At 47.9% G+C, this 12767-nt stretch overlaps 1 pseudogene; it reads left to right on the top strand.

Annotated features, from left to right (window-relative positions):
• The first annotated feature begins 3612 nt into the window (after nucleotides 1-3612).
• LOC139835002 (uncharacterized) lies at nucleotides 3613-11471 on the top strand (annotated as a pseudogene).
• The last annotated feature ends 1296 nt before the right edge of the window (nucleotides 11472-12767 follow it).

Genomic DNA, 12767 nt, shown 5'->3' with positions numbered 1-12767 from the left:
GATACAAGCTAGAAGACTAGAATGGATGGCCCTCCAGGTCCTCTCCTCGCGTAGAGCCTCCTAGCCTCGTCCATAGCCGCGTCCAACAAGTTCCTCTCCGCCTGTCTGACCAGTGCGCCTTCTCCATGACCGGCATCGTACCCTTGCATCCCGCGCTCTTGCGTGTCGCCGTGACCCCGACCCCCTTCTTCTTCCTTGCATACGGGATCGTCGGCGTGCAGCTAGCTCGCGGAATCGGGGCCACCTGGGTGACCACCTTCCGCAGGTCCGGGAATGCAACCGACTCTTCCCCTCACACACCACCGACTACACCTCCTCCATCACTTCCAGAGGCTGCCCCTCCGCCACGCCGCACTCACACCCAGCCTCGCTACCTTGGCAGTGGCCCCACCGGCGGCTGCCCGTCCGCCACCCAAGTCGCCAGCTGGTTCTGTCACATGGGAGCCGTCCTCCATCGAGATGAAGGACTCCTCCGCCGCCGCCTCCTAGTCAGCCCCCAAAGACGACCGCTGCCGGGCAGCGCCATGGTCTTGGAGAATAGACCCACCGCATCTCCGTGTCGGAGCCGCATCGGTTAAAGGAATTCGGCAGGTTGGGTCCCTCCCAAACCTGCCCCGCCACCGAGCGCTCTTCGTCCCTGCCGCCTGCTTCCCGGTGGACTTGCCTCCCTCAGCCTCAGTCGTCCCCACGCGCCCTTTGCCCGGAGCCTCCTGCTGGCCCCCCTTCTTCCTTCTCCCGTGTTTGTTCCACTCATTGTCCGTGGATTCCTCGTCCGAGAAATCCCCATCCTCATCGTCCCTGTCCTGCCTCGGCGGTGGGGGAGGCGGCGCACCCGACCCTCCACCCAACCCACCCCTCGGGCCTCTCTCAGCCTGCACACCAACGGTGAAACCCTCACCATTAACGAAGACTTGCACCGAACCCTTTATCCTCTCAGGGTACCGACACTGGAAACGCACCCTGACCGGCTCCCTCTCACACTTCAGCAACGAAAGGTCATCGACATCAATGGCTCGCCCCACCATCGCGAAGGCAGCCATGAGCCTCTCTCGCTCGAGTAGATCCTCCGGGACCCCCGTCTACCGGACCCACGCCGACGGCAGCACTGTGCACGGCTTCGGAGCACGTAAGGCCTCCGGATCTTAGTCTCGATCTTGCACAACGGCAGGTAGAGCTTGCCGCTACCCGTGCACAACCTGAGGGTCTGCCTAGTTGGGAACATCACCGAGAACTCTGTCTCGGAGACCCTCTTGACTTGCCAATCCCAAAGCTCATCAACCAAGTGCTTGAGTTCATCTGACAATTGTTCCTCCGAGAGTGGTACCGTGTTAAACTTGATCACCGCCGAGAAGACTTTGCCTTTCCTCTGCCCAGACCTCTGCGGCTCAACGTCAATGTTCAAGAAGCCTCCCCCGGTAATGGTCTGTCCCATGGTCTGGAGCTTGAGCGACCTACCCCTGGTCGGGCAGCAAGCAGAGGAGTGCCCCTCGCCGCTGCACAACATGCACAGAGGCTCATACGTGCACTCAGATTGGAAGTGCCCACCCCTTCCACACTTTAAACACTCGCCGCCAGCGGGGGCCCTGCCCGCTGCGAACCGACCTTGGCCTTGCTCTTCGGCTGCGATGGCCCTGCCGCGCCCCCCCGGCTTCTTGCCGCGGTACCTCTGCACCTGGCGTTGACCTTGGTCTTCCTGACCACCAGCCAGCACGCGGTCTCCCGCGCCACCCCAGCCTCCCCTAGCCAGAGACGGTCGCGCTGCTCTTCCTCCCAACGCTGTGCTCACGCCACCGTGGCGGCGAGCTCCACTCATCCCTGCCGCGCGAGCCCCCGCGATGGCCGAGGTCTTCGGCATACCGGTAACCCCCAGCACCTCCCTCCGGCCGGCCACTCCCGCCGAAGCCCCCCGCCCTCACGCCCCGCCTCCTCTGAGCGCCTATCGTAGCCGTCACCGCCGCGCCTGCCACCTCCATCCACCGCAAACCGGCGCTTGCGACCGTCGTCGTAGCCTACCATCACTACCTCGGCAAAGGATCTCACCAGCGGCGGCGGCTCACACCGGGGCGAAGAAGACAAGGCGGCGGCACGGACGGGTCGGACAGCCTTTGTCGCACCTCACTCCGCCTCGCTCTAAACCTTAACTCGGATCCGTCGAGCCCGCAGGCATCCAAAGCCATATGAAGCGCCTTCGTCGGGCTGGGCCGACCGGCCCAACAACCACCCCTGGCGACACAGGCCGAGAGACAGGCCCTGCCTCCACCACAACAGTAGCTGCCTGGGCGGGCCCTGGACACAGCCCATCAACACACCCCTCCACAGCCAGCGGCCCAGGCCCACGTCCGTCCCCAGGACGACCGGCGCCCCTGGAGGACGTCGCGCCTCCACCGGCCGCACGACACCGACGCAACCGTCCCCGTCGCCTCCGCCACCGCCAATCGCCGAGCGGGTGCCGCCGCTGCCGATCTCGGGGACCACGAGTCCCCCAACCTCGCGGGAGCGCGGCGCCGCGCACCCCCAGACCTGGATCCCCTTCCTTCGAGCGCACACACCGGAGGGAGCCCCCAAGCTCCTCCGCACGCTGGACGTAGCCGACAAGGGTCGCCACCGGCTGCCGCCTCCGCGAGCTCCCTAGCTCTAGATCCAACCCCTCCCGCACCAACCCCACCTCCGGGTCATCCTCCTCTTCCGACACCCAATCCGCCACTAGTGGCGCCTCCGCCTAAGACCTGCCGCCACACATCCCTCCCCCTGTGGACGGCGCCGACGTCAGCTCCCCGTCGCCCGCCACAGACTCGCCGCCAGATGCGCCGGCCGGACGGATTCAGAGATCGAATCACCTCCCCGGACGCCCTGCTCGACCCGAACGCTCACGCATCCTCCTTCCGGTGCCTCCGTCGCCTCCGCCGCGGTCACCCGCCTGCGAGTCGCGACCATCCTTCCTACCGGGGTCGCCGACGGCCTCCCCACCGGGCGCTCCGGCGAGGCGGATTCAAGATTTGAATCGCCCCCCGCGTCGCCGCCCGCTCCTCATAACCGTTTTCCCCACCCGTCGGCTCAACGTCTCGATTTATCTGTGGCGAGTTTGATTATGCCATCGTTGGCAACAACATCTTCATCCATGGCGTGCGTTTCTTGTAGCCACATGGTGCATTGGTTTGGTGGCCAAGATCGATGTGCAATAAGCAATGCTGACTATGATTCCATCAAAAGATTTCGTTGCTGACTATGATTCCATCAAAAGATTTCATTGCTTGACTGCGCATGCGCATAGATTAGCAACACTATTGTGGGGGAAAGGAAAGACAAAAGCGACTAGTAGCCACTAGTCCCGATCGAATACAAGTTCGATTGGTACATGTGCGGGAGAAACATGGAGTACAATAACATATCGTGGGGGGCACGGCCCTAAGAAAGCGTGTTCTTTGGTTTGCAAGAATTAATAAACATAGAAATTAGAAAATTCGCGTGAATGGATGTCACAGTCATACGCGGCAAAACAAAGACTTGCTGTAGAGTTGACCTGGAACAGTGTCGGGAACCCAGGCTTTACTTAGATCAGATCTGAAGTCGGAGCGTCTACCTTCACCGCTCTTGCTCCCTGGGCCTCCCTCCCCCAACCTTGAGCAGCGGCGGCAATGGCCGGGCTCGGCGGAATGCTTGCCGCTGCCATCCTCAAGGTGGTGGGTGACCAGATTGGTTCTGCCATCGGTGGTCAGATTAAGCTGCACAAGAACTTTGACAAGGAGCTGAAGAAGATGAAAATGGCACTGGAGTCTGCCGACGCCTGCTTCGAGGACGCCGGGAAGCGGTCGGTCACGGATAAATCTACACTTCTGTGGCTGAAGCGGCTCAAGGACGCGATGTACGCCATCTCAGACATGATTGATGAGTTCGAGGCCGACACTGAAGTAATCTCCCAGCCGTCTGCGCGGAAGGTATATGTGCGGTACAGAAATCCCGCTCATTGTACTTCCTGGTTACTCTTGAGACTAAAGACATGGTCATCACTTCTTTCTATAGAAAAACTCTCCTGGCCATGTAGTTTCGTGATTTATCCCGTGTAGTTTTGGTTTCTAAACTTGTCGGAGCTAATTAAATATCAAAGGTGTGTACTAGTACCCATGTTTTTTGTGCAAGAAGTTAATTTATGTATCTTCACATTGACTTATGTGTTTTAGATTTCTAGTTTTTATAAGACTTCTCATTTCTGAATCTACTTTTCTTATATTTCTGTAACAGTAGCATATGTTATGTATATTTCAAAACTAAACAAAATTTGTTCTGATAGAAACAAGAGGGTGTGGCTCTTAATGTTTTAACCTAATCTCCTATTGGGCTGAATGCAGTTGTACACTGCTTGCCCTTTCACACAAAGATTAACGAATAAACTTTCTTGCGCTTATCCTTCAAAAATATTTGGCAATTATGATCCCTTGTATCACAAATGCTCCCAAGATCACAATGGCCAATAAGATGGAGAAGATGAGGGAGGATCTGGAGGTGATAACAGATCAACACAAAAAATTCAGATTAACAAGGCACTAATGCCAATGAGCTGAAGGTCACCGATATACGGAAACGTCGTCAATCATGGAGACACAAATTGTTGGGAGGACTGAGGAGAAAGAGGAAATATTGTCTTATTTATTTGATAGCATGACAGAAGAGATCACAATCCTTCCTATATATGGCATTGGGGGCCTTGGCAAGACAACCTTGGCCAAAATGATTTACAATAATACTCAGTTCAAAGGATACTCTCGTGTGTGGGTCTATGTGTCCCAGACATTTGATCTCAAGAAAATTGGAAACTCTATCATATCACAACTATCGTGAGAAAGGGAAAGAGAGTGAGTACACTGAATGGAGATGATACATAAATCACTTCAAAAGCTTCTGCCGATAAGAAGATTCTCGATTGTTTTAGATGACCTATGGGAGGGTGAGGAATTTCATCCGCAAAGTCCGATGGACATGCTTAGGGTTGGGAAGGGCGGTAATGTGGTTGTTATTGTAACCACACGAGATGAGGACGTAGCAAAAAACTCTCTACCATCAAACCATACAAATTAGCACCATTGACTGATGACATCTGTTGGTCTATAATAAAGCAAAGAAGTGTATTTGAATCTAGACGTGATAAAGAAGAATTAGAGAAGATAGGGAAGGTCATTGCAATGAAGTGTGCTGGTGTGGCTTTAGCAGCTAAATCACTTGGACACATGCTGCAATCTATGAAGTTTAGTGAATGGGAATCACTGTAGACAAGATATATGGAATGTATCTTCTTTGAAAGATACATCTTCCTCACAAGTGCTTGCGTCTCAAGTTGAGCTATAGTGTCATGCCTTCATATATGAAGCTCGCTTTGCCTATTGTGCAATATTTCCAAAAGGTCACACGATAATTAAAGATGATCTTATTCGCCAATGGGTTTCTCTTGGTTTCTCTACTTGGCAGCTTGGTGAGAGATACATTAGTCAGCTTTTGGGATTCTCTTTCCTTGAACATTCGAAGTCACCATCGGTGAGTTTATGCATACCCTATGTGATAGAACAATTTTGTTATTTTCTTTGAATCATTGTGATGCAACGAAAGCATATAGTACCAAAAGTAGTGATGGCTAGTAGCAAAAGGTAGTGTTGTAGGGAATGTCCATCCTAAATTGTGAAGTTAAACTGCACCCACATTTAACATATAAATTTCCATAGATAGTCTCCTCTCTTATAGAGTCGGGTCCATCAATCGTGAATCCATAAGTGGTTTGCCACGTGGAAATGTTACTACTAGAGGTACCACAAAAAATACTACTCCTCCGATTCATATTAATTGTCACTAATATGGACCTACCTACAACTAAAGTATGTTTAGATACATCCATATTAACGACAGTTAATATAGATCGGAGGGAGTATATTTATTATATATTACAAACATATAAATAAAGTAGTAGTGGACAATATTTTCTTGGATGACCCTATTGATTTCAAAAAGTAAAAAGGAACAGATGTAGTGCTAACTTGGACAATTTACGAGAAATCCTCACATTCCTTAGTAGTCAAAGCCTATTCCTGGCCGTGAAAAATACACACATTCCTTGCAATGAAACAATTCTATTATTTTCACTTTTGTATGAATGATGCTTTTACTATCAAGCCGAAACATGACATTATACTGCAAACTGCATAACAAAAAGTTCAAGATTATAGTGCATGCCCTTCTGCAAATAAGGATCAATTTAGAATGTTACAATTTTGTGGGATTAGTGATCCAATTCTATTGGTATATATGAATTCCAAATCCACATATTGTATGCCACTAGGATTATGTATAATTTGGGACTACAATCGTACATGAAACCGACACCCACATACTGCCACTTACACACTAGTCCCACTTAGGCTTTGTTTGGATACAGTTTTTCAACACAACTGGTTTACCTTAAAACCAGGCAACCGTATAACTAACAAAATCTCTTTTGGACGCGGCATTTAAAACACAGATAAGGAAAAATTGGTTTCCACAATCCAAGCAATTGAAGTTTTGGGAAATGAATATTCATCGTTCTTATGAAATAGCGGTTATAGGAAACTAATTACAGCTACCCCAATTTTTTCTCAACAAAATTTCCAAACATGATTTTCCATCTGCTTATTCTTAATAACCGAGTAATTAGTAATACTGGTTTTCAGGAAATTATTACCGAAACGAGTTTTCCTAAAATCTAGCGCAAAAACTTCCTATCCAAACAAGCACTTGGTTTCCCCTGGAACAATATGTAGAGCTTCAGAAACCAATAGGGTCATCAGATCTGGTTTATTCTGCTCTGACCAGCGATCTGGTCTGGATTTTAAACTAGAGTCAAAACACAGTGGCTTGATCTAGTATAATATTACAAGGAAAAGTACAGTTCTGATTCATCAACTATTCCTGAATAATAAATCATATAATTTGATTCTTAACTGTCCAGACTATGTAGATTTTTCTTTCACGATGACGTAGCGAAGGTTTCTGCATACAAGCCTAACTAGCACTAGGAATCTGACATATAAATCTTTGTGTTGCTTTTTTATGCCTTCACATTTTAAAAGAAATTCTGATTTATCATAGATGATTTTTCTCTAGTCTACATAAGTTATTTATGAGTTTTCTAGACTTGTTTCAACGTATGATTACTTTCCGTTCTTTGGTTTCTTAGGATTTCTCAGAATTTTGGAACTATCTATTTTTTTCAATATGATGTTAATTGACTGCCATGCATTGAGAAACATCATCGCGTCATCCAAAACTCCTTTGCACTTGTCCGAGAAATGAATTATGTTTGCTGGCAACACTTAAGCACATACTTATTTAATTTTACAGTTTAGGGAAAAAAATCTATACTTGGGAAACAGCGGAGAAGCACAAGTAGAAATTACTATTCAATAACTAATTTAATTCAAAAATTGTCTCAAATATAAGAGAGAGAAGTCCAATTTACCCCCCTAAACTTGTCTCAAAGTTCAGCTTACAACCCTTAACTTTACTTTGGTTCAACTTTCAACCCTGAATTCTAAAAACGGTTCAGAATCACCCCTTGCATTGTATTAAGCTGGTTTTTCTTGTATCGTGTATGTTGTATGTTGATGAGTTGGCACGGTATATATGAAGAAAACCCGCTAATCAAGTAGAACAACCGGTTGAAAACATGTTAAAAAAGGGTAGAAGTTCCAATTCCGAACGGGTTATGGAATTCAGTGGTTGAAGATTGAACCAAAGTAAAGTTAAGGGTTGTAATCTGAACTTTGAGACGAGTTTAGGGGGTAAAGTGGACTTCTCTCAATATAAGAAACCCCAAAATCTGACTCTGTAAAATGATTTTCTTTCGTACTATCGAACTGTATGATGAAGATATTACATTGTTGACCATGCATGATCTGGTACATGACTTAGCAAGATTAGTCATGGACGATGAGATTCTTGTCGTTGGCAAAGGCGGGAACACTGAGGGAAGCTGGTACCATTATGCATTGCTTGATGATTGTAGTAAGCCATTGGGCTTGGAGTCATCCAAGATAAGGGCACTCCGCTTTATGGACTCGTGACAAAATTGAACTTCACCATGCTGCATTTTCTTCTGCCAAGTTCTTGCGCGTCCTTGACTTAAGCGAGTGCATCATACATAAGTTGCCAGATTCTATTGGTGTATTGAAGCAGCTGAGGTATCTTAATGCTCCTAGAGTCCAAGATGCAGTCATTCCGAATGATATCATCAAGCTCTCAAAGTTATTGTACCTTAACCTTCATGGGTCTTCTAAAATCTTGGCTTTACCAGAATCCATTGGAAAAATTGAAGGTCTGGCATATCTTGATTTGTCCGGTTGTTCAGAAATTGCAAAGTTGCCAGAATCATTCGGGAGGCTAAAAGAATTAGTGCATCTTGATTTGTCAAATTGCTCTTGTATTGGAGGTGTATCGGAGTTCTTGGGCAGCCTCACAAAACTGGAATATTTGAACTTATCTTACTGCAAAAAAATTGGAGAGATGCCAGAAGCTCTGGGCGTCCTATCCAAACTAGAGTATTTGAACTTATCATTCAGCTCATATCTTGAAAGTTGCCAAGAAGCAGAAGTTTTGGGCACCCTGAACAAACTTGAGTATCTGAACTTATCATCTTTCGGGAAGTGTGATCTTCGAAAGCTTCCCGAAGCTTTGTGCAGATTCATTCAACTCAAGTACTTAAACTTGTCAGGTCGTATGAGAATGTCAGACTTGCCAAGGTCATTTGGGAGTCTAAAAATTTGGTGCATCTTGATCTATCGGGATCGTCGTGAGATTGATTGTCTAGATGAAGCTTTGGCTGGTCTTTCCAATCTGCAACATTTGAATTTACAGGGTACACTTACCAAGTTGCTGCCACAAAATGTGACCAAACTCAGGTATTTGAATGTGTCTTGGCTGATTACTAGGGATGAAGGTACCGTGGACAGTATCATCAACTATATATGCAGTAATCTTTCCAATCTGGAGCATTTGGACTTGTCTTATAATCGTATGAGGAGTATACCTGAAAGTATTTGTAACCTGAGAAAACTGCATACATTGAACCTCACAGAATGCATTTATCTTGGAAAGATACCAGGAAATATAGGTACAATGGATAGTTTGAAGTTTCTTGATATAAATGGTTGTTGGGCAATCTCCAAAGCCCCTCAGGTTGGCAGCAGTGCAATATCGTTACCACACTTTGGGGTGCAGCCTGGTGATGGCCACTCTAGTAGCAACCTCGTCCTGCTACAGCACATAGATCCTGTGGAGCTCAACTTGACTGAACTTGAAAATGTGAAGTCCGTAGAAGAGGCACAATGTATAAATTTGACAGGGAAGGAAAATCTTGAGTACTTGAAACTGAAGTGGACTCCAAATGCTGAGAGGTTTGTGGATCACAAAATTTTGATGGAAAATCTGGTGCCACCAAGCACATTGAAGACGTTTGAGATATGTGGTTACATCGGTGTCAGCTTTCCAGCCTGGCTAGTACTGGACCAACTACCAAACCTAAATCGTCTGGTTCTCAGAGGCATGGCAAACCTGGAAGAGTGGACCACGTCACACTCCACTGGCGAGCAGCACGTGCTTGAAGAGTTGGAAATTCATGATTGCCCCACGTTAAGGATTAAACCGCTCCCTCCTAAAGCTAGAAAGTGGGTGATATCAGAGAATGATAATGTGCTATCATCATGGGAAGAGTGTACTGGACCACACACTAGTGTCACCTCCTCTTTTTCTGCCGTAACTGCCAAGTTGTGGGTTAAAAACTGCAACGTACCTCTGTGGAGGTTGCTTCAGCACTTCCCTGGCCTCACTGATTTTCATATTAAAAGCTCAGTCGATCTGACCGGCTCACCAGAGGTCTTCCAACATCTCTCCTCTCTGAAGATTCTAACACTAGAAGACAAATACTTGGAAGAGCTGCCAAAATGGCTGAACGAGAACAACTGGCAACTCAAAGAGCTACAACTGCGGGGTTGCAGCAAGATGGCATTACTGCCGCACTGGTTAGGAGAATTAACCTCCCTGAAAAAACTTGTCCTGGTGGACTGTGCTGTCTTGTGTTCTTTGCCAGAAAGCATACAACAACTCACCCGTCTCCAGAAACTATCCATTAATAGATGCCCTGAATTAAATCACTTGGGTGAAAGTGTATGTCTCCTGCCCAGCTCTCTTGTGACTCTTGATATCTGGGATTGTAAGGGTATCAAGTGTTTTCCTGATGGCATGGAACAACTCACCAACCTCCAAACACTACATATTTATGATTGCCCTGACCTAAATCAGTGGTGCGAATTAGAGGAGAACATGATGAAGCTGGCTCACATAGAAGACAAGGTGCGTGTCCTACCAAAGCTGGCTCTCTGTAGTACTAATCTTATTTTATTTTTACGTACTCTTTCTCCTTTTCTTATATTAGAATTTACTCTGTCTTGCATTTACTACAGAGGGTTCTTTCATGCACAACTGTCTACATATTAATCTATTTTGCCTTGCAATTTTCCTTTTGTTAAACACCACTTTGCTTTGAATAGTAGAGCAGTAAAAAATGGACGAAATTTTCTGGTTTCTAGAGTACATCTAGTGATAATAGCAACTAACATTGTAACGATCGACATAGTAATCTGGGAATTCCTTTGCAGTACTGGCTAATGAACGAACTGGCATTATTTACTTTGCAGAGATTTGTCTAGAGCTGGTTGAGCTAGATAGTGTATATCGCACATCAACGCTGGCATTGACGGCTCCCGAGGCTCCCATGCCAGCTGCAACTGCTGCTGCCCATGGTGACACCTGTGCTGGTCTGGAAGCAAAGGCCACGCCGACGCGCAGAACACCCGCGCTGGTCGATGTGTCTGACGAATTCGAGGCCCACATTCCGGTTTCAGGTCACCATCATGCCGCTTGTCGAGCTCTCAGCGCTGGGCAGGAGGGCCCAGATCAAGCCAGGCGGGATGCGCCGATCATGGGTCCTGTTGTTGGGGCGGTGGACTCCAGCTGCTCCAGCTCGCCCAGATGCCCATCATGCTTGGCTCGCAAGCTGGTTGTTTCCAAGAGGGGCCTCGCCATAGCTGAAAGGGGAGAGGGAATCAGATGAGATGACGAGGTTCTCGGCAAGTACTCTGCACCCTACGACAGCTCCCCTCTCACCGGAGCAGATCGGCGCCCTCTCTACGACGGCGCCCTCCAGCCAAGCCGCCCACCCCTGCCCAGATAGTTACCCCGGTCTAGTAAGCCATTGTTCTGTTGTCAGTTTGCATGAGGTCGAAATTGTATCCCCCAATGAGTCACAACCTTGTTATCTGGAATGTCCGCGGCCTCAACGACCTTGCTTGTAGAGTAGTGTGTGGGATTGTTAGGAAGCACAATGCAGTGGTGTATAATAGCCACTGCTAATGAAAAGATCGACACAAGTGACTGAGGATTTGTTTGCAGTACCAGCCAGTGCATCACACTTGGAAATTGATCGAACGTGACATTTGCTTCATGTATGCAGCCTATTATTCATATGAACTACTAGCTAGTAGAAAGCATGAATGTCAACGTGATGAAAGAGTGATAACTCTGGGTGTTCTGTTAGTTTCGTCCTTTTTGTTACCTAACAGTGTGTACTTGTAATCTTTGTGACATCCATCTACGCCGTACTGATGATTCTGAATTTTTCTGATACATGATTGTGTTGGGCATGGTCCACAACTGAAAGCAACATTCGCTCAACACTTTTAGAGCATGATACAGTATCTGTTGCTAGCTTGTGAAAGTTAACTAAAGAAAGGATGAATGTAAACGAGGCGGAACGCTTGAAATCTCAGAGGAACTCAGCATATTTGTACTGGTGTTTTGTGCATTGGGTAGAGGAACAGAAAATGAGCATGCCCGAGTTAGACTGTTGTTGTGGCTTGGGCGGTAGATTTAGTTTACCTCATCTAGTGTCCCAGCCTGACAGAACACCACCGATTTTGTGATTAAGCAAGATGTTCAGGGCTTATGGATTTTGCGTGTGTTCATAAAAGAGAAGGCATATACTATTTGACAAACTGGAAACTGAATCTCAAAAGTAATGTATATACTCGTCATTCATTTTCTGAATAATTTATATGCGTCATCAACATTCAGAAATCATTCTCTGAAACCCATTGGTATGGTGTGGAACTGGAAGGAAGAAGCAACTTACTGAGCGATCTTGTGGTCGCCGGCCATGTCCTTCCCGTCATCCATAGATCAGACGCCGGTTGCCTCCTGCAGGTCCGACGAACCCAAATGAGGGTCGAGAGCAAACGACTCGCGACACTGCCGCCTCAGTGTCGTCGCCGATGAATCGAATGTCGCGCATCACAGCGCAGCTTCCTGTTTCTCCTCGCCGGCGCCGAGAAACAGGGCAGGGCGCTCGGCACCCCGCTACTCAGAGCATCCATCCTCTGGGCAGGTGCTCCCATGAGATCGAGCACGTTCTCCTCCACGGGGACGGCACGGCTAGCATGCAGGACGCGAGGCGAGGATGCTCTCTTGCAGCCGGACCTCTCTCGCCCCGCCGGCCGCAAGGAGAAGAGAGGCCGCCGGATCCACTCATTCTCCGACGCCTCCGACGCCTGGTGCGTTACGGCCTCCTTTACTGAAGTCCGATTTGGTGTGCGTAAATTTCAATGCTGCAGCGTGCACCAGGGAACTTGTAATGAATCTGTAGCTACTTGATATCAGATTAAACTCGAGAGACCACGTGTGGCGACGAGGTTTAC

The sequence above is a fragment of the Lolium perenne genome, chromosome 1 (assembly GCF_019359855.2).
Source record: "Lolium perenne isolate Kyuss_39 chromosome 1, Kyuss_2.0, whole genome shotgun sequence".
Lineage (NCBI taxonomy): Eukaryota > Viridiplantae > Streptophyta > Magnoliopsida > Poales > Poaceae > Lolium > Lolium perenne.
This window is presented reverse-complemented; position numbering and strand designations above follow the sequence as displayed.